The following is a 21,789-nucleotide window of genomic DNA, read 5'->3' as shown; positions in this document are numbered from 1 at the left end:
CCTGGAGGCCGCCAGCTCCAGGAGTTGGGCTGATGGTAGGCCGCAGCAGGAACGGAGACACCACCCAGAAAACAAAGGTCTGGTCTCCATTCGGAAGGGACACATATTTACAATTTTACAGTTCCCCCCTCCCCCCCACACCCACACATAGTACACAAACACAAAAACACGACATCACATTGACAATTAAGACACAAAAAAACAACAAAACACAAAGACAAATGGACCGCAGGTAAGCCGCAGCTGCTAGGGCAGCACCGCCATTTTGTGAAGCCAAAATTTTATGCATCTCTCTAAAATCACCCCGCAGGTTTCTATAGGTTTCCCCAGCTGTTTCATGAAGTGTAGCTGGTACTGCCACAACACTCTTCTTCCACCAACACAAAGTGGCACATGTGTGGAAAGCTCTGTCACTGTATGGAGTCTTGTTCCAACCGTTGAAGTTGACCTCTCTGAGCAAGTTCCCAGCAGGGATGTCATCAAGGCAAATGTGTTTCATTTAGAGATACAGCACGCAAACACGCCGGTGGGGAAGTTAGTTGGAGTTTGGACTCGCTATTTGAAAAAGACTCTCCTCATGTGACCCCTGGCTCTTTTGCCAGTCCATTAGTTTGTGAATTCGCGAAGAAAATAAATTGGATATGATGTGGGGAAGTTTAGTTTAGTTTCTAGTTTTGTTTCGAGACACAGCGCGGAAACAGGCCCTTTCAGCCCACCAGGTCCGCGCCGACCAGCGATCCCCACACATTAACACTATCTTGCACCCACTAGGGACAATTTTTATATTTTCCAAGCCAATTAACCTACATACCTGTACGTCTTTGGAGTCCGGGGGGAAACCGAAGAACCATTGATGGTATCAGGCGAGTTGCTCTGATGGGGAGCCTTTCATGGTTAAATAGCTGGTAGTCTGTGCAGGCTGTAGGATGCAGATGGCAAATGCCAGGCAATGCTCTGCGTTTGGGGTAGGGATATGCTTTACGTAGGTGCCCCAAATGACAAACACAATTGATAGGGTATTGTAACAACAAGGAACTGCAGATGCAGCTTCACCAAAACAAAGGACACAAAATGCTGGAGTAACAATCCTTATGACTGGAGAAGGGTTCATACCCGAGGATTCGCCCATCCATGTCCTCCAGCGATGCTGCCTGACCTGCGGAGTTACCCCAGCACTTTGTGTCTTTATTGATCGGGTATTATTGGGAGTGGTGCATGAAGCCGAGCCTGAAGACGATGGTGGCCATCAGTCTGAAGTCTGAAGAAGGGTCTCGACCCGAAACGTCACCCATTCCTTCTCCGGCTCAGCAGGACCGGTTCATAGCAGCTATGGCCCTGGGGATGAAGCTGTTCCTGAGTCTGGAGGTGCGGGCGTAGAAGGCCTTGTATCGTCTGCCCGATGTTAGAAGTTCGAACTGACTGTTGCAGGGGGGTGAAGAGTCTTTGTGGATGCTGGTGGCTTTTCTGAGGCATCGTGTGTTGTAGAGGCCCTCCAAGGCTGGTAGCTGTGTTCCGATGGTCCTCTGAGCTCTATGGACTACCCGCTGAAGAGCTTTCCTCTCTGCCTCCGTGCAGCTGAGGTACCACACAGGGATGCCATGTGTTAGGATGCTCTCTTTGGTGCAGAGGTAGAATGTCGTCAGCAACTGTTGGGGTAGACCAGACCTTTTCAGTGTTCTTAGGTAGAATAAGCTCCACCTATTCACATACAAAGCCCTAAACGGGCTCCCCCCCCCCCCCCCCCCCCATATCAAAAATCTTCTAACCCACCACTCTATCTCCAGGTCCCTCAGGTCGGCCGACTTGGGGCTACTGACTATCCCGCGGTCTAGGCCTAAGTTCAGGGGTGACCGCGCTTTTGCGTTTGCAGCTCCTAGACTGTGGAACAGCATCCCTCTCCCCATCAGAACTGCCCCCTCCATCGACTCCTTTAAGTCCAGGCTCAAAACCTATTTCTACTCCCTAGCGTTTGAGACCCTCTGAGGGGGCGCTGTGAACTGTTTATGTATGTGCTGTTATGTTTGTGTGCCATTGTATGTTCGTTCTTCGTACCTGAACTGATGTACAGCACTTTGGTCAAGGTGGGTTGTTTTTAAATGTACTATACAAATAAAATTGACTTGAATTGACTTGACTCAGGATACAATAGTCGCTCATGCAAAAGTGTATCAAGAGCCAAAGCACATGGTCCACCAGGTGGCGCCACCAGCTCTGACTGCCTCGCCAACAGTCTTTCTGTCCTTCTACTTTTTTTTATTATTTTAAATATGAGTTAAAGTACGTTTTAGTGATTCTTGGTTTGTTTTATGTTGGAATTGGGACAAACCTTTTTTCAATCTGTTACCTCGACGGAGTTGCGATGTTTCTCCGTGTCGTATCTCCGTCCCCACTGCGGCCTAACATCGAGGAGTTGGTGGCCTTTCCTGGAGACCGGCCCGGCGCTCCAAGCCGCGGGCACGGCGCGGACTTTAACATCGCGGAGCTGCGATCCTTTGCCGAGGATCGACTGTGTAGAGCTCCAACCGCGGGGCCTGTGGACTTTAACACCGTGAAGCCCGTGGTCTCTGGTAAGAAGAGGCCGACTCGGGAGCTCCACGCCGCGGAGAGTGTTAACCGTTCCGACACGGGGAGTTTGGATCATCCTGACGCGAGGGCCTCGGACAGCCGGCAGCAGCGACCGCAGACGGTTCAACAGCCCCGACCGCGGGTGAATAAAGAGGAAGTGATTGAACTTTATTACCTTCCATCACAGTGAGGAATGTGGAATCCGCTGTGGTGGATGTTTATGTTCAATTTTATTTTATGTGGCTGTGTGCCTTGTTGCTTTTCACTTAATGTGGCTGTATGGTAACTCATATATCACTGAACCTTAATTGGTACATGTGACAATAAATTGAATCTTAAATCTTGAATCTTGCTACCCTTTTTCCCTAAAGGTACTGATAAAATTAACACATTTCTCAAGAGAGACCCCATTCTAACAGAAGGTCTCCAGTGAACAATGCAGTTTTAGGCTCAGGTCACCAAGCCTGTCATTCACAGAGATACGTGACCTTCTGCGGTCAGGGTCTCCAGCTACACGACTCTCTCTCTCTCTCTCTCTCTCTCTCTGTGCGCTGGTCAAGGTCACCTTGAGTCTTCACTTCCTCACCCCACGATCTTTCCAATTCTCCACCACTGATCCCTGCCACGTGACCCAGTGTGCTGCTCACCAGTCTGGGAGAACTCACCCAGTCCGTTTCTCCGGCTGTGATTGTGGTAATGCACCACTGGAATGGTGGACACTGGCATTTGCAGCCCTGCTTCCTGGGAGTGTGGACAGCCATTGCCGGAAGGCCTGTGCTCACGGGGACTCCCATAGATAGCATGGACAAGCTCAACAACGTGAGAGGCCACAGCTCCAAACTGGGATGATGTGCAACTTGGAGGGGCACTCACAGGTGGCGGTGTTTACTTTAATTTAGTTTAGTTTAGAGATACAACGCGGAAACACCCCCCTTCGGCCCACCGGGTCCGCGCCGACCAGCGATCCCCGTACATGAACACTCTCCCCTACACCCACTAGGGACAATTCTTACATTTACAATGGCAGGACTATCATATGTTGAAAGACTGGAGCGACTAGGCTTGTATACTGTAGCGACCATAGGGATTGGTCCTGAGAGTCAAACCCTCGGATTGGCCAGCAAGGTCACGTGGTGGTTTTGGCGCCCAAAACCAGTCAGTGGGAAGAGAACTTCGATGTGAACAGTTTGAGTTAATGGTTGTCTGTAATCTCGGTTGTTATCCTTTATAATTGAATATTGCTACCGCAATAAACTTCTTTAACAAAGTACAAGCCTCCAGACTCGCCATATTGGTGACCCCGACGTGATCTAGCCGATCATCTACCATGCAGGGACAAGACGCCTCTGCTTCGGTTCTAACGCCCGGTGTACCGCAGCTAATCGCGGTCAGCATTCATCTTCCTCCGTTTTGGGCGCATCAACCACACCTTTGGTTTGCCCATGCTGAAGCGCAGTTCCACCTGAGAAACATCTCGGTGGACGAGACAAAGTATTATTACCTGATCAGCGCCCTACTGCCGGAGACGTCCACGCGGGTGATGCAGTTCATCACCTCCCCTCCTGCAGACGGCAAGTACGAGGCGCTGAAGGTACTCTTGCTTCGAACCTTCGGATTCAGTAGGCATGATCGAGCTGAGTGGCTTATGCACCTACCGGATCTCGGAGATCGGCTGCTGTGTGCCCTCATGGCCGAAATGTTGGCGCTGGCAGGTGAACACAAGGATTGCCTCATGTTCGAGCAGGCATTCCGAGAGCAACTTCCAGAAGATGTTAGGCTTATGCTCACGGATTGTTCTTTTAAGGACCCCGTGGCATATGCGGAGAAAGCCGATGCGCTCATGGCGTCCGAATCGAAAAAACACAGTTCGATCAACCGGGTCTCGGCACCATAGGGCAGCGGGCATAGGGCAGCGGGTACAAAAGTCTCTTGCCCGCCCTAGGCCGCTGGTGCCGGCCGCCCTTCAGCGCCGGGTGTTTGATGCAATTCATGGGCTGGCGCACCCATCCATCTGCTCCACCTCTGCCTTAGTGGCCGCTAGGTTTGTGTGGCATGGCCTGCGGAAACAAGTAGCCGCTTGGGCCCGTTCCTGTGTTCCCTGCCAGACCGCTAAAGTTCACCGGCATGTCCAACCTCCGGTGCAGGAGTTTTCCGTCCTTGCGGTCCGTTGTTTCCACATTCACGTTGATTTAGTTGGGCCCTTGCCTTCCTCCAGGAGCTATACTCACCTACTCACGGTGGTTGACCGATTTACCCGTTGTGTTGTAGTGTTAGAATGTTACAGTTATAGAGAAAGTGCAGGTGAAAAAACTGCAAGGGCTGCAATAAGGTAGCTTGGAGGTACTGAGATGTTACTTGGGTGATCTGGCCAAAGTTTATTTTCTAAATAACGTGGGGAATAAAAAAAGATAATTTGGTTATTGCCATCTGACTGGATACAAAATATTTTTTCCTACAGGAGTGACCATACTTCAGCGATTGCATTGTGGGAAGGGTAGGTGTCACACTACAGAAGGTCCTATACACAGAAAACTGTTTTTTCCTCAAAATATCCTATGCCCAAACAAACAACACACTCTAGCGTCATCCCAGCTTGAGCAGGGTGGGGATAGAGTTGCTGATGTGTTCCCCCCTGCCACATCTCGTCTGTTGCACTACTGACCTGAGATCTGACTCAAGTCAGCACACCTTCGTGCAGCCAACGCCAAGGCCCTGTGGGGGAGGACCACAGGCTAGGGTCCTTCCGCTGCTGGACATGGGGGGTGGGCAGGGTGTGGTGGAGACACCCCTCCAAATAAGGGATTCTGTGTAAAATTGGAAATGAATATCTGCATTGAATGTGTAACCTCCGGAAATGTCGGATGGAGTTGTTGAAAAGAAGATGTTTTGTAAATATTTATTACTTGAATAAAGTATTTTTTGATATAAAAAAAAGAATTAAAAAAATCTCGACCCAACCATTGGGCTCCAGCAGATCCCACATTGAGCATTCACACCCTTTATTTCAGGGCATCTCCCATCTCATACGATCATAGAATTGTCCAACACAGGAATGGCTCTTTCAGGTCACCATGTCCAGCTGAGTGTGATGCTGCTCTATGCTAATCCCATTGGAGGCGGCACGGTGGCGCAGCGGTAGAGTTGCTGCCTTACAGCGGGTTACAGCGCCGGAGACCCGGGTTAAATCCCGACTACGGGTGCCGTCTGTACGGAGTTTGTACGTTCTCCCCGTGACCTGCGTGGGTTTTCGCCGAGATCTTCGGTTTCCTCCCACACTCCAAAGACGTGCAGGTTTGCAGGTTAATTGGCTTGGTATAAATATAAATTGTCCCTAGTGTGTGTAGGATCGTGTTAATGTGCGGGGATCGCTGGTCAATGTGAACACGGTGGGCCGAAGGGCCTGTTTCCGCACTGTATCTCTAAATTAGGCAAAATTTGCCGTCATCTCTCTACCTCTTTCCGATCCAAGTAGCTGCCCAAATGCCTTTTAAACACTGCCTCAGAATCTTCCTTTGTCACCTCCTCGGGCACCTCAGTCCACATACTCAGCACACTGTGTGAAAAACCTACCCCTTCGATTGCCTTTAAATGTATTCCCTTTCTCCTAAACCTGTACCTCTACTGCTAGACTTGCCCGGCCTGGAAAAGAAAGATTCTGACTACCTGCGTTACGCTTGTCTTCATCCGTCTTCTCTCACTTCCACCCGGGGACTCCTGATCCCCTCCCAGGTGAGTCAGAGGTTCACGTGCACCTCTTTGAACCTTATCGAATGCAAATTTAGAACGGAGAGGAGTAAAAACCTTTTCACTCAGCGAGTTGTGAAGCTATGGAATTCTCTGCCCCAGAAGGCAGTGGAGGCCAATTCTCTTGGTGCTTTCACGAGATAGAAGCTGTTAACAGGAGCTGTTAAGGATAGCGGAGTCAAGGGATATGGGGAGAAGGCAGGAACGGGGTACAGATTGTGGATGATCAGCCATGATCATGGTGAATGGCTGGCTCGAAGGGCCAAATGGCCTACTCCTGCACCTATTGTCTATTGTCTGAATCCCGCTCCCTAGGTAGCCTCCTTTACTTCGGCAAGATTAAACGTATACCAGGCGAGCATTTTGCTGAATACTTGCGCTCTGTCTGACATGACCTGCTGGATCCCACGTTTGACGACGTTTCGACTCCCTTTCCCATTACTGTACCTGCCTTCCCGTTCTTGGCCTCCTCCAGTGCCAGAGTAAGGCCACACCAAACCTAGGGACACAGCTCCTCACATTCCGCTTGGGTTGCTTGCAACCCAACATTGTGAACATTGGCTTCTCCAATTTCAAGTCATGTTCTCATTGTCTCCCCGCGACCGGGTGTACATACATCTCCCCCTCCACGGCTACAACCTTGTCACCCTGCTCCATCCCTTCCTTTACACACTCCTCTCCCGTCTGCCTAATCTGAGGAAAGACGTTCTTGCCATAGAGGGAGTACAGAGAAGGTTCACCAGATTGATCCCTGGGATGGCAGGACTTTCATATGAAGAAAGACTGGATAGACTGGTCTTGTACTCGCTGGAATTTAGAAGACTGAGGGGGGATCTTATAGAAACATATAAAATTCTTAAGGGGTTAGGGAGGCTAGATGTGGGAAGATTGTTCCCGATGTTGGGGGAGTCCAGAACCAGGGGTCACAGCTTAAGGATAAGGGGGAAGTCTTTTAGGAACGAGATGAGAAAACATTTCTTCATACAGAGAGTGGTGAGTCTGTGGAATTCTCTGCCACAGAAAGTAGTTGAGGCCAGTTGATTGGCTATATTTAAGAGGGAGTTAGATGTGGCCCTTGTGGCTAAAGGGATCAGGGGGTATGGAGAGAAGGCAGGTACAGGCTACTGAGCTGGATGATCAGCCATGATCATATTGAATGGCGGTGCAGGCTCGAAGGGCCGAATGGCCTACTCCTGCACCTATTTTCTATGTTTCTATGTTTCTATGTTTCTATGTCCCCAAGCCCCCCATTGCCCTTTTATGTCCCCTTTTACCTTCCCCTCTTTCCACCCCTATTCCCCTCCAGCTTGACATTTCACTCCTTTTCTCTTCTCATGTGACACCCCTTTGACTCCTTCTCACCTCGAGCCTTTGTTACTTATTCCACCCATCTGTTAATCAAACACCCAGCACCCACCCAACACTAGGCAGGTTTTGTCCCCCCCCCTCCCCCACCTACCGTTTCCTGCTTTCACCCCCTTCTCCAACGTTTGAAGAGTCCTGACTCGAAACGTCGTCTGTTATTTCTCTCCACAGATGCTGCCAGATCTGTACGTTCCTCCAGCATTCTGATTTTCTCAAGATTTCAGAATCTGTATCTCCTTTCTGACCAGCGATGCCCCACAATATTTTGTAAATCTCTGTAAGGCCACCCCTCAACCTCCAACATTCAGATGACAATAAACTCAACCTTTCTACTTTCTCTTTATAAATCTGTCCCCATCCCGGTAAATCTCTTCAGCTATTTTTCTATTGCTACCACAATACTTTAAGAGCAGTCTAGGCAATGTGTTGTACAATGCAACGTGAAGTCCTAACACCAAAATCCCCTACTCTGACAACCTTTTTAGTCTTGCAGCTGCCTGCAATCTCCTGGCATATTTGTCCTTCTAATTGGGGGCCAATAGTACACTCCCCCATCAGCTCCACCCATAAAGCCTCATTGAACAAATCTTCAGTCGTATCATCTCGAACCACTGACATGAGATGCTCCTTAGTCAATAAAGCAGCACACCCTCCTCTTTCTCCCCCATCTGTGTCTACTGTAGAACTTGTAGCCTGGAACATTAAGCTAGGGCGGCACAGTGGCGCAGCGGTAGAGTTGCTACCTTACAGCGAATGCAGCGCCGTAGACCCGAGTTCGATCCCGACTACAGGTGCTGTCTGTACGGAGTTTGTACGTTCCCCCCGTGACCACGTGGGTTTTCTCCAAGATCTTCGCTTTCCTCCCACACTCCAAAGATGTACAGGTTTGTAGGTTAATTGGCTTGGTAAATGTAAAAATTGTCCCTCGTGTGTGTAGGATAGTGTTAGTGTGCGGGGATCACTGGTCGGTGCGGACTCGAAGGGCCTGTTTCCGCGCTGTATTTCTCAACTAAAAAGCTACCAGTCCTGTGCCTCTTTTAGCCAGGTTTCCTTGATGGCTACAATGTCCCAGTCGCGTGACAATAAACTCAACCTTTCTACTTTCTCTTTATAAATCTGTCCCCATTCTAGTAAATCTCTTCTGCTATTTTTCAATTGCTACCACAATACTTTAAGAGCAGTCTAGACGATGTTGTACAATGCGATGTGAAGTCCTAGCTCTTATATTCAGTACCTCAGCCTATAAAGCAAATGTATCAAACACCATTTTCACCAGCCTGTCCACCTATGTCACCACTTTCAGCAATCTATGGACTTATACCCAAGACCCACCCCATACATCAACATCTCTAGTTTAGTTTAGTTTTTTAGTTTAGTTTAGAGCTACAGCGCGGTAACAGGCCCTTTCAGCCCACCGGGTCCGCGCTGCCCAGCGATCCCCGCACCTGAACACTATCCTATACCCACTAGGGACAATTTTTACATTTACCAAGCCAATCAACCTACATACCTGTACGTCTTTGGAGTGTGGGAGGAAACCGAAGATCTCGGTAAAAACCCACGCAGGTCACGGGGAGAACGTACAAACTCCATACAGACAGCACCCGTAGTCGGGATCGAACCTGTTGCATTCGCTGTAAGGCAGCAACTCTACCGCTGCGCCACCGTGCCGCCCTCTACTATTTACTCTGGAGACACACGGAACTGTAGATAGGGTCACAAAGTCATAGAGCGCGGAAACAGGCCTCTAAGCGCAACTTGTCCACGCCCCATCCACACAAGTTGCCCCACCTACACTTGTTCCACCTGCCTGCACTTGGCTCGTATCCCTCTGAACCTTTCTTATCCATGTACCTGTCCAAATGTCTTTTAATTATTGTTATAATGCCGACTTTAACTATCTCTTCTGACAGCTCCTTTCATTTATCCACCACCCTCTGTGAAAATGTTTGCCCTCAGGTTCCTATTAAGTTTCTCCCCAAATAGTCCAACTTTTCTCTGTAACTCAGCCACTCGAGTCCTGGCAACATCCTCGTAAATCTTCCCTGCTCTCTTTCCTGCTTAACAATATCCTTCCGATAGCAGACGAATTATGTAGGAAGGAAGTGCAGATGCAGGTTTAAACCAAAGACAGACACAAAAAGCTGGAGTAACTCAGCAGGTCAGGCAGCATCTCTGGAGAAAAGGAATCGGTGACGTTTCGGGTCGAGACCCTTCTTCATATAGCAGGTTGACCAAAACTGAGCACAATACTCCAAATGCGCCTCATCAACACCTTGTTCAACATAACGTTACAACTTCTATTGTCAGTACCTTGACTAATGAAGGCCAATGTACCGAACACCTTCCTGACCACCTTATCCACCTGTGGCACCACTTTCAAGAAAAGATGTACCTGTAGCCATAGAACCCTATGCTCTACCACAGGGCTCTGTCATTCAGTGTGTAAATCCTGCCCTGGTTTGACTTCCCAAAGTCCAACACCTCGCACTTATCTGCATTCAACTCCATTAACCATTCCTCAGCTCACTTGTCCAGCTGATCAAGATCCTGCTGTAACTTTTGATAACCATCTTCGCTACCTACGATACCGCCCAATTTGGTGTCATCTGCAGACTTATTAACCATATCTTCAGGTGCCGTTTCATGTATGATCAGTCTGAAGAAAGATCCCGACCTGAAACATAACCAACTTTGCCTGTTCCTTCCACAGATGCTGCCTGACCTGCTGAGTTCCTCCACCACTTTGTGTTTTCCTCAGGATTCCAGAGGCGGGCGACCTGAACAAGAGAGATGGGTTGCACCTGAACTGGAAGGGAACCAATAGTCTGAACAAGAGTGTCGATCCGAAACGTCATCCATTCCTGCTCTCCAGAGATGCTCCCTGTCCCGTTGGGTTACTCCAGCAGATCATGTCTATCTTCGGTGTAAACCACAGCATCTGCAGTTCCTTCCTACACCAATATCCTGGCAGGCAGGTTTGCTAATGGGACTCGTTGTGGGTTAAAACTAGATTGTGAGGGGAGTGGTAACCAAGGCAGGACTGAGGCAGGGTGAATGGATGGAAGTTGCTATAGGTGATGATAGTTAAGGTCGGCATTATAACAATATTTAAAAGACATTTGGACAGGTACATGGATAAGAAAGGTTCAGAGGGATATGGGCCAAGTGCAGGCAGATGGGGCGTGGACAAGTTGCGCTTAGAGGCCTGTTTCCGTGCTCTATGACTTTGTGACCCTATCGACAGTTCCTTGTGTCTCCAGAGCAATCAACCGACATACCTGTACGTCTTTGGAGTGTGGGAGGAAAACGAAGATCTCGGTAAAAACCCACGCAGGTCACGGGGAGAACGTACAAACTCCGTACAGACGGCACCCATAGTCGGGATCGAACCTGAGTCTCCGGCGTTGCATTCGCTGTAAGGCAGCAACTCTACCGCTGTGCCGCCGTGCCGCCCTAGCTTAATGTTCCAGGGTACAAGTCCTCTACTATTTACTCTGGAGACACAAGGAACTGTAGATAGGGTCACAAAGTCATGGAGCACGGAAATAGGCCTCTAACCTGGCTAAAAAAGGCACAGGACTGGTAGCTTTTTAGTTGACAAATACAGTGCGGAAACAGGCCCTTTGAGTCCGCACCGACCAGTGATCCCCGCACACTAACACTATCCTACACACACGAGGGACAATTTTTACATTTACCAAGCCAATTAACCTACAAACCTGTACATCTTTGGAGTGTGGGAGGAAACCAAAGATCTCGAAGAAAACCCACGTGGTCACGGGGGGAACGTACAAACTCCGTACAGACATCACCTGTAGTCCGGATCGAACTCGGGTCTACGGCGCTGCATTCGCTGTAAGGCAGCAACTCTACCGCTGCGCCACCGTGCCGCCCTAGCTTAATGTTCCAGGGTACAAGTTCTACAGTAGACACAGATGGGGGAGAAAGAGGTGGGCGTGCTGCTTTATTGACTAAGGAGCATCTCATGTCAGTGGTTAGAGATGATATGCCTGAAGACTTGTTCAATGAGGCTTTATGGGTGGAGCTGATGGGGGAGTGAGTGTACTATTGGCCCCCAAATGATCAACAACAGTAGAAGAACAAATATGCCAGGAGATTGCAGGCAGCTGCAAGACTAAAAAAGATGTCAGAGTAGGGGATTTTAACTTTCCCAATAGAGACTGGGAATGTCATTGTGCCAAGGACTCAGATGGGGTGGAATTTCTCAAAAGTGTTCAGGACAGATTCCTCAGACAATAAGCAGAGGGCTCTACAAGGGAGAGGATATCGTTTTCTTAAGAGGACTCTTAGGAAATTGAGACGGGCAAATGACTGAAGTGCCTGTGGTCAGGCCCTTTGGGGACCAGCGACCACTGTTCTATTATCTTTCAGATAGTTATGGATAAAGACAGGCCAGGGCCACAAGTCAGAATTATGACTTGGATCAAAGCCAAGTTGGATGGTGTCAGACAGAAACCTGCTAAAGTCGATGGGAGTATGTTGGTTTTGCGGGCAAAGGAATGTCAGGAATGTGGATGATTTTAAAAGTGTGAAGACAAGATGTTGGGACATGCATGTTCCTGTTTTCGGGACGGGCAGGGCAGGTGGAAGTAGTGGAGCTTGGATAATGGCAGGAATTGAGCCACTGGTCAGGAATCTGAAGGAGGCATTGGATGGATATGAAGGCTGGGATTAGGTGCATCCCCGGAGGAGTTTCAGGAACCGAGGAGCATAATTAAGAAGTCATTCAGGAGGGCACAAAGCCAGTAGATAGCTGTGGCATGAATATTAATGCAAAATTCAAAAATGATTTGACATTAAGGGAAAGAGGGTAAGAAGATAGAATACGCCCCGTAAAAATCTCTCCAGTAACATGCCAGCCACAGATGTTATGCTCACTGAAATGGAGCTGCAGAAGATAGATAAGGTTCTCAATGAATATTTCTTCTCTGTTGTTTTCAATCTCTTACCTTGTCGGAGATGTGATTGTTTTCCAGACCGTACCTCCGGTCGCTCTGCGGCCTATCATCATGGAGCTGGTGGCCTTGCTCGAGACTGACTTTGGGCCCCACCACGGGGCCGTGGGCTTACCATCGGAGCCTGCGGATTTCAACATTGAGGAGCTCGCAGTCTCGGGTAGAGACTGATGTCGGGAAGCTCTAAGCGGCAGGAAGTTCAACCAGCCCCGACCCGGGATACAGTCGCCCGGCACGGGGGAAGCTGAGACCCCCCCCCGATGCGGGGGCTTGCTCGCCCCGACGCGGAGGGCCCGACTGCCGCCTACGGGAGCCAAGATTGCCCCGACATCGGAAGGCTCGAGGCCCCCGACCCCAGGAGAACAAAGAAGGGAAGAAGGTTGAACTTTTTTTGCTTTCCATCACAGTGAGGAATGTGGAGGAGTCACTGTGGTGGATGTTCATGTTAAAAAAATATTTGGATGTTTTGTTGATCTTTATTGGTGTGACTGTATGGCAAATCAAATTCCTCGTTTGTTGCAAAACGTACTCGGCTAATAAAGTACGAGTATGATTATGATTATGATTATGTTCAGTGAGCATAACACCTGTGGTAAACATGTTACTGGAGAGGATTCTGAGGGAAAAGATACATATAAATACATAATTGGCCTCCACTGCCTTCTGCAGAAGAGAATTCCACAAATTCACAACTCTGGGTGAAAAAGTATTTTTTTTTAACTTTTCACCCAGAGAGTTGTGAATTTGTGGAATTCTCTGCCACAGAAGGCAGTGGAGGCCAATTCACTGGATGAATTTAAAAGAGAGTTAGATAGAGCTCTAGGGGCTAGCGGAATCAAGGGATATGCAGGCACGGTTTACTGATTGTGGATGATCAGCCATGATGACAATGAATGGTGGTGCTGGCTCGAAGGGCCAAATGGCCTCCTCCTGCACCTATTTTCTATGTTTCTATGGATTTCCCTGAAACTGGCAATGCATGTAGATATGGTGATCAAAATCACTTTCGACACATTAGCCTTCAGCAGTCAGGATATTGACAATAGAAGTTGAGATGTTGTGTTACAATTGTACAAGATGTTGGTGAGGTCAAATTTGGAGTATTATGTTCAGTTGTGGTCACCCTGCTGTAGAGTGTTGTTAAGCTGGAAAGAATGGAGAGAAGCTTTAGGAGGATGTTGCCAGGACTCGAGGGTCTGAGCTACAGGGAGAGGTTGGACAGCCTAAGACTTCATTCATAAGAGTGTAGAAGGCAGAAGGGTGATCTTACAGAGATCAACAAAATCATGAGGGGGATAGATAGGATGAATGTGCAGAATCTTTCACCCAGAGTAGGGGAATCAAGAACTGGAGGACATATATTTAAGGTGAAAGGAGAAAGATTTAATAGGGACTGGAGGGGCACCTTTTTCCCAGAGTGGTAGATATTTTAACAAAATGTCAAAGATATTTGGACAGGTACATGGATAGGAAAGGCTTAGGGATATGGGCCGAACGCAGGTTGATGGGACTAGAGACAATAGGTGCAGGAGGAGGCCATTCGGCCCTTCGAGCCAGCACCGCCATTCAATGTGATCATGGCTGATCATTCCCAATCAGTACCCCGTTCCTGCCTTCTCCCCATACCCCCTGACTCCGCTATCCTTAAGAGCTCTATCCAGCTCTCTCTTGAATGCATTCAGAGAATTGGCCTCCACTGCCTTCTGAGGCAGAGAATTCCACAGATTCACAACTCTCTGACTGAAAACGTTTTTTCTCATCTCAGTTCTAAATGGCCTACCACTTATTCTTAAACTGTGGCCCCTTGTTCTGGACTCCCCCAACATTGGGAACATGTTTCCTGCCTCTAATGTGGGATAGGGTTTCAGGGTCAGCGTGGGCAAAGTGGACCTGTTTCCGTGCTCTATGACTCCAATCATATTCCATTCTGTATTCTTTGACACTGGACATCACTCACTCTCAAAAGATTCAGGAGTTAAACACACAGACAGTAGAAATGTGTAACTCGTCCACAAACAGTACTTGACAGTGGATCAATTGTTATTTTCATGAATATTGTTAGTAATTAATAATATTGATAATCATAATAAAGATTAAGCAATGTTAGTTTTGAATAAGGTTAGTTAGATGCCAGATCGTGTATAATTGTATTGACTTAGCGAAGGATATGGTGAGGTTAAACCTTTCTCATGAGAAACATAATCCCACTTCCGCTTTTCACACAGTCTTTCTCACTTTCAATGCACGGATTGTCAAGGTGACTAAGTCTTGGCACAGCGTATGTACATCTATCCGATGCCTGGCTGCGGTTTTTGGACGGGCAACACACAATGCAGCAGGTTAGAACATGCTTGACCAAGCCTTCCCAGAGAACTGGGTGTTGTCAAATACATGATTACTTCATAATCAAGCAGTCTGCTCACTCTGCACTTGAAATAGAAAGTGAAACAGTGCCTTTCCATTTCCTGTGAAACGAAACTCATCATCACCCTCTGCCACATGTGGGCTCAGACAAGCAGGTGGCGAGAGGTGTAGCTGCCCGTCGAGCCCACAATAGCCCCCAGCATCCGCTCAAAGCCCCTCGGTCCACATCACTGCGGCAGCAGCTACGTCTGCTTGGCATTCAGGCGAAGCAGCCCAAGTTCATCTGTTAAAACCAACCAGAATCATGGAAAGATTATTATACCGTAGGAGGCCATTCAGCCCATCATGTCTTCTGTGGTTGTCATAAAGCTGTGAGGCACAGAGACCCTTTGGATCACTGTGCCCATATTAAGTATATATACACACACACACATATATATATATACACACACACACATACATCTGCACAAAACTTAAATAAAAGATATACATTTAGAGATTACAATTATGACAGTACACTGTGTTTTAATTGTAACTAGACCAAGTGGACCCGTTCCTCGTAGAGGGGGAACAGAGACGGTGAGATTGAGTGGGGACACTGAAGGGGAGAGAGTGTAAGTGAGTGAGCCCTGGACCCAAAGCCTCTCCTGTAATGTAGCACCCTCAACCCCCCACTCAATCCCCCATATCCCCCCACTGACCCACTCCATCCCCTCCTATCCCACTTGCACCTCCCCTGCCCCCATCCCCACCTCTGCTTCCCCCCTCCCCACGCCTATACCCCCTCCACCTCCCCTCAACCTCCCTACCCCACCCCCACTCTCCCGGTCCGCACTCCACTCTCCCCCCCCCACCCCAATCTTCCCTCTCCCCCACCCCTCTTCCCTCCTTCCCACCCCACCTTGCTCTCCTCCCGAGCTCCTCTCCCACCCCACCCCCTCCTCTCCCACCCTCCCCTCTCTCCCCTCACCCCCCCTTCTCCCCACCCCCACTCTTCCCCATCGCCACTGCCCCTTCCCCCCACCCCTCGCTCTTCCCCCAACACCACCCCGCTCCCCGTCCCTCTTCCCCCACCCCTGTTCCTCTCCACCGCCACTCTCCCCCATCCCCTCTTCCCTCCTCCCCAGCTCCTTCCCCCCCCACCCCCTCTCTCCTCCCTCACCCTCCATTCACTCCCACTCTCTCCTGTCCCCACCCCCTTCCCCACTCTCTCCCCTCCACCCACTCGGCCACCAGGCCGAGTCCCCTCCGCGGACCCGTTGGCGGCGAAAGCCACTTACCACTATCCGTGCGTGGAGGGAGAAGGGAGCTCCGGTGCGGCCGTTACTGTGGCCTGGCCGTGCCGGGACTAACTCGAGGCGGATAGCTCAGCGGCTGAGAGCCGCAGAAGTAGGAGATGGATAGAGCGGCAGGGGCTGGGACTACTCGAGGCTGGAGGCGCGCACAACATTAAACATCGCTTCTATCTTTACCTCACACTTTGACTTCTGGCCTTTGTCCACCCATCTGCAAATCAGAAGGTTCACTCACCTGTATCCACCTATCACTAGCTTGGCTTGGTCCAGTCCCCACCTCTGTCCCAGCCTTCTACCCCCCAACAATCCAGATCCATAATGCTGCTGATCCATTCCCTCAATGGGTGCTGCCTGGCCAACTGAGTTACTCCTGCACTGTTTTACTCAATAATTGCCATTACACGAATTAGCATTTAAAAGAAATGCTTGGACAGAGTGGATGTGGAGAGGGTGTTTCCAGTAGTGGGAGAGTCTAAAAGACCAGAGGTCAGCCTCAGAATTAAAGGACGTTCCTTTAGGAAGGAGATGTGAAGGAATTTCTTTAGTCAGAGGGTGGTGAATGTGGAATTCATTGTCACTGATGGCTGTGAAGGCCAAGTCAATGGATATTTTTAAGGCAAGATGATAGATTCTCAATTAGCAAAGGTGTCAAGAGTTGTGGGGAGAGGGTATGAAAATTAATTGGTTGGGGGGGAGTTAGAACAGCCATGATTGAATGGTGGAGTATACAAGACTTTGTAAAATCCAGAATCATTTATTTTTATAATCAAACTAGACAGATCCCACAAGAATGTCAGTAAACTAGCCATTAAACACACTAAAAATCTGTACTTGCCTTCAAGTAGCAGAACTATATTCTGTTCAATGAACATTACAAGGAAGTCTTAGCATATTGAATCACATGCCAAGGACATTAAAAATGTAAATATATTTTGTAACATTGACTGCAATTTACCGATTCTCAAAGATAATGTCACAATGCTAGCCACAAAGTCCCCAAAATAAACGACATTTAAAGAATCAGTTAAACAACGCTGCAGGATATTGTGGTGCAATAGAGCTATGGAACTCAGATTTCACTTCACTAGATTTGCAAAGTTGACCTCATTACTTATTTCTAAGAGTAGGCGTACAAGGACTGCTAATCATCAGATATCCCACATTGTAAGTCGCACACATGTACTGTAAGTCGCACACATGTACTGTAGTGACAAATCAGGTTGCAAGGCCAACTTTAAGTTGAAGTTTCATATTTTTTTGTTGAAAGATAAACAGATTTTCAGATCACAAATCTATCACCATGGCACCACAATATCCTGCGGCATTGAAGCATTTGAGATACGTTTGACCACGCACACAAGAGTGGCTTTGCACTGGTGTTATATTTTAAACCCCAAGCCTTGAACAAAGATAACATTATGGACCCTGGCGTGAAATTAGAAGAGTAAACGCGAGTGAAAACAGTGTATATGTGCTCACTAGATCAAATGAACAAACGTGTGGATTTTCAGCAAGACAAGAACCTGCTGAAAACCTCAGTGAAAAGACACAGAGATTCAACTTTCAGACACTCCTTTTATTCAAAATGAACAATTCAAAAATCCATATTCCACTTGGCCACCATTGTCCAAGGGCTGCAGATGTTGGCTTGTCAGGGCGTTTAGCTCTGTGGTTTCCAGATTATTTTTTGCCTTCAATTCTTTTCTTCCCCTTTTTGTTGTGTTTCTTGGCAAACCGCATATTCTTTAGAAACTTAGGATCAACCTGGACAAATGGCATTAAAATCTATCGTCAGCGTTTTGTTTTGATGTTGCATATTTAATAGTCAGTAGGACCGCGCTGCGTAACAGCCAATGTGAGTATAAATGGCGTTGGCAGCCCAGGCTTTTCAATCGGCCCCAACAGTTTAGAAATATCACACAACATTATGCAGAGTACAGACACCAACCAAGTAACCACCAGACACGAGCAAAACCCTTCCAGAAAGTTACGTTTCTTTTCTCTAGACCAGTGCTTCTTAAACTCATTCACCCGTGAGTCTTTATCACAAAATTTCATTCACCCTCGACCAAATTTTCTTATGTTTTTTGGGGGTAATTTTTGTCTTATTCTCCCCTGTGTATAATTTAACATATATTATTAAGTCATTCACCCTTCATGCACCCCTCTAGTTTCATTCACCCTTGGGTGAACCATTCACCAGTTTAAGAAGCACTGCTCTAGAGGACCGAACCTAATACACCGTTCTCAACTAATCACCTCAAATTCAAATTGTTTACTTTTTTAAAAACATTTTGATATCTCCAAGTCTTCCCTTCACAACTATTTACCTTTGTCCTTAAACTGTATTCATGGTTTAATTTGCTATAGCCCACGGGAAAAAAAGCAAAAATAATCAACTGGAGAAGGAGCAGTTTCAAAGGGACAGGAATGGTTCTGGCAGAGGTAACCTGGGGCAAAAGTTTGGCAGCGAAACTGAACAACGATAGGGCTTTTCTTTTACGGTGGAGGTATTTCCAGAACTCCCAACATGTGATTTTACAAATTGATAATTTTGACGTCCAAAATTCAGAATTTTACATCAAAATTCATATGACACGTAATGCAACTTTTCAGCAAAAAAAATGTATGCACGCCAAACGCGCTGTGCTACATTGATGTGTGAAAAACAACTATTATTTCCAACAGTCTGTAGTTCTTGCACTACATGTACAATGTCAGGCCTATCATGTGTACATTCTGCTATTTATAGAAAGGTTATTGAGCAGAGATACTTTTGGCGACACAAAGAAAAATTTGTTTTGTTTTGTTTTTTTCTATTTTGCCTTTTCCTTACACATCCCAATTCTCTTGGTATTGAATAAAAGAACAATGGTCATAAAATGTATGACTAAGTTATGAAGAAAGAGTTGATATATGGAACTCGACTAAGCATACGGAAGTACTTGTTGAAGTAAATTCGCACATTAATTGATAATCAGCCCAAAAAGGTGGTAATTGTCTTTTCTGCCATGTTTTATATTTTAACCCCGTCTTAATTAATTAATAGTTATATAATCTTGCACTTAAATTTAATATTTACTGATTGCAGTTCCACCACTGATTTTCTGGCACTCTTGGTTCCAGAGGTTCTTGGTTCCACTCCTGGTTTATCCAAGGAGGTCGGCTATGGGGATAGATGTGCTGGCTCCAGTTGAGCTGGAGTTCCAGAGCCCCGGCCACAGGTTGCAAATTCAACCCACTGATCGGCCAATGGAAGTCCCGATGTGGTCGAGATTGGCTGCCTTGCCCAGCCTAGGCACATCTTCGGGGAGACTTCCAGGGCGCGGGGATTTCTCGCTGAACCCCTAGCGACCTCTAGCGGCCGAATTGACAAATTGCAATTACCGCCTGTCTTGTGGGAAAATGTGAGGCGAAATCGGAATGGTGGAAATGAAATAAGAAAGCGGAAACTTTCCGCCAAATTCGGACGGGTTGGGAGGGGTGTATTTCAGTGATAGTCGAGGTGTATTCCTAAGAGGGCGACGGGTAGAGAAATTAAAGCAGACTGGGGAGCTGATACTGAGAAATTTTAAATGCTCATTTTGGGAAGAAGAATGAAGAGAGACTATGAAGACTAGAGGCCACAATTCTAAGAAACGTACACAAACAAGATATGAGGTATATTGGCACATTATTAAGAGACATGGGTCCCTTGAGAAAGTCTTTAACCATGCTTGTGATGCTGGGTTCCATGAAGCGAAGCTTTGTAAGGTGGGTTAGAGACAGGTGAGTCATACCAGATACCTTCAAAGGAAGCCAAGTGAAGATTTTGTTAATTAAAGACAAGATTCCTAAATAAAGAAAAAAACAATCATTGTACAATACAACCGTGTCTGAAAAATACCCAGGCAAGTATGATATAAAGAGTTAGATAGAGCTCTAGGGGCTGATGGAATCAAGGGATATGGGGAGAAGGCAGGCACAGGTTACTGATTGTAGATGATCACCCATGATCACAATGAATGGCGGTGCTGGCTCGAAGGGCCAAATGGCCTCCTCCTGCACCCATTTTCTATGTTTCTAGAGCATATAATTATCAATCCCCCATATCCCCCCACTGACCCACTCCATCCCCCCCTACCCCACTTGCACCTCCCCTGCCCCCATCCCCACCTCTGCTTCCCCCCTCCCCACGCCTATACCCCCTCCACCTCCCCTCAACCTCCCTACCCCACCCCCACTCTCCCAGTCCGCACTCCACTCTCCCCCCCCACCCCAATCTTCCCTCTCCCCCACGCCTCTTCCCTCCTTCCCACCCCACCTTGCTCTCCTCCCCAGCTCCTCTCCCACCCCACCCCCTCCTCTCCCACCCTCCCCACTCTCTCCCCTCACCCCCCCTTCTCCCCACCCCCACTCTTCCCCACCGCCACTGCCCCTTCCCCCCACCCCTCGCTCTTCCCCCACCACCCCGCTCCCCGTCCCTCTTCCCCCACCCGTTCCTCTCCACCGCCACTCTCCCCCATCCCCTCTTCCCTCCTCCCCAGCTCCTTTCCCCCCCACCCCCTCTCCTCCCTCACCCTCCATTCACTCCCACTCTCTCCTGTCCCCACCCCCTTCCCCACTCTCTCCCCTCCACCCACTCGGCCACCAGGCCGAGTCCCCTCCGCGGACCCGTTGGCGGCGAAAGCCACTTACCACTATCGTGCGTGGAGGGAGGACGGAGCTCCGGTGCGGCCGTTACTGTGGCCTGGCCGTGCCGGGACTAACTCGAGGCGGATAGCTCAGCGGCTGAGAGCCGCAGAAGTAGGAGATGGATAGAGCGGCAGGGGCTGGGACTACTCGAGGCTGGAGGCGCGCACAACATTAAACATCGCTTCTATCTTTACCTCACACTTTGACTTCTGGCCTTTGTCCACCCATCTGCAAATCAGAAGGTTCACTCACCTGTATCCACCTATCACTAGCTTGGCTTGGTCCAGTCCCCACCTCTGTCCCAGCCTTCTACCCCCCTACAACAATCCAGATCCATAATGCTGCTGATCCATTCCCTCAATGGGTGCTGCCTGGCCAACTGAGTTACTCCTGCACTGTTTTACTCAATAATTGCCATTACACGAATTAGCATTTAAAAGAAATGCTTGGACAGAGTGGATGTGGAGAGGGTGTTTCCACTAGTGGGAGAGTCTAAAAGACCAGAGGTCAGCCTCAGAATTAAAGGACGTTCCTTTAGGAAGGAGATGTGAAGGAATTTCTTTAGTCAGAGGGTGGTGAATGTGGAATTCATTGTCACTGATGGCTGTGAAGGCCAAGTCAATGGATATTTTTAAGGCAAGATGATAGATTCTCAATTAGCAAAGGTGTCAAGAGTTGTGGGGAGAGGGTATGAAAATTAATTGGTTGGGGGGGTTAGAACAGCCATGATTGAATGGTGGAGTATACAAGACTTTGTAAAATCCAGAATCATTTATTTTTATAATCAAACTAGACAGATCCCA

At 48.2% G+C, this 21,789-nt stretch overlaps 1 protein-coding gene and 1 long non-coding RNA gene across 14 annotated transcripts in view; one reads left to right on the top strand and one right to left on the bottom strand.

Annotated features, from left to right (window-relative positions):
• atp2b2 (ATPase plasma membrane Ca2+ transporting 2) overlaps window positions 1–21,789 on the top strand; it is a 1,022,617-nt gene that overhangs the window by 833,682 nt on the left and 167,146 nt on the right. The gene's annotated exons all lie outside the window — the stretch shown is intronic.
• Window positions 17,874–20,085, bottom strand: LOC144601587 (uncharacterized). Its single transcript, XR_013548332.1, has 2 exons — window positions 19,957–20,085; window positions 17,874–18,076 (listed from the first exon to the last, which is right to left on the bottom strand). It is a non-coding gene; the product is annotated as an uncharacterized LOC144601587 (long non-coding RNA).

The sequence above is a fragment of the Rhinoraja longicauda genome, chromosome 17, assembly GCF_053455715.1.
Source record: "Rhinoraja longicauda isolate Sanriku21f chromosome 17, sRhiLon1.1, whole genome shotgun sequence".
NCBI lineage: Eukaryota > Metazoa > Chordata > Chondrichthyes > Rajiformes > Arhynchobatidae > Rhinoraja > Rhinoraja longicauda.
Note: the sequence above shows the minus strand (reverse complement) of the source record. Positions and strands in the feature narration are given on the sequence as shown.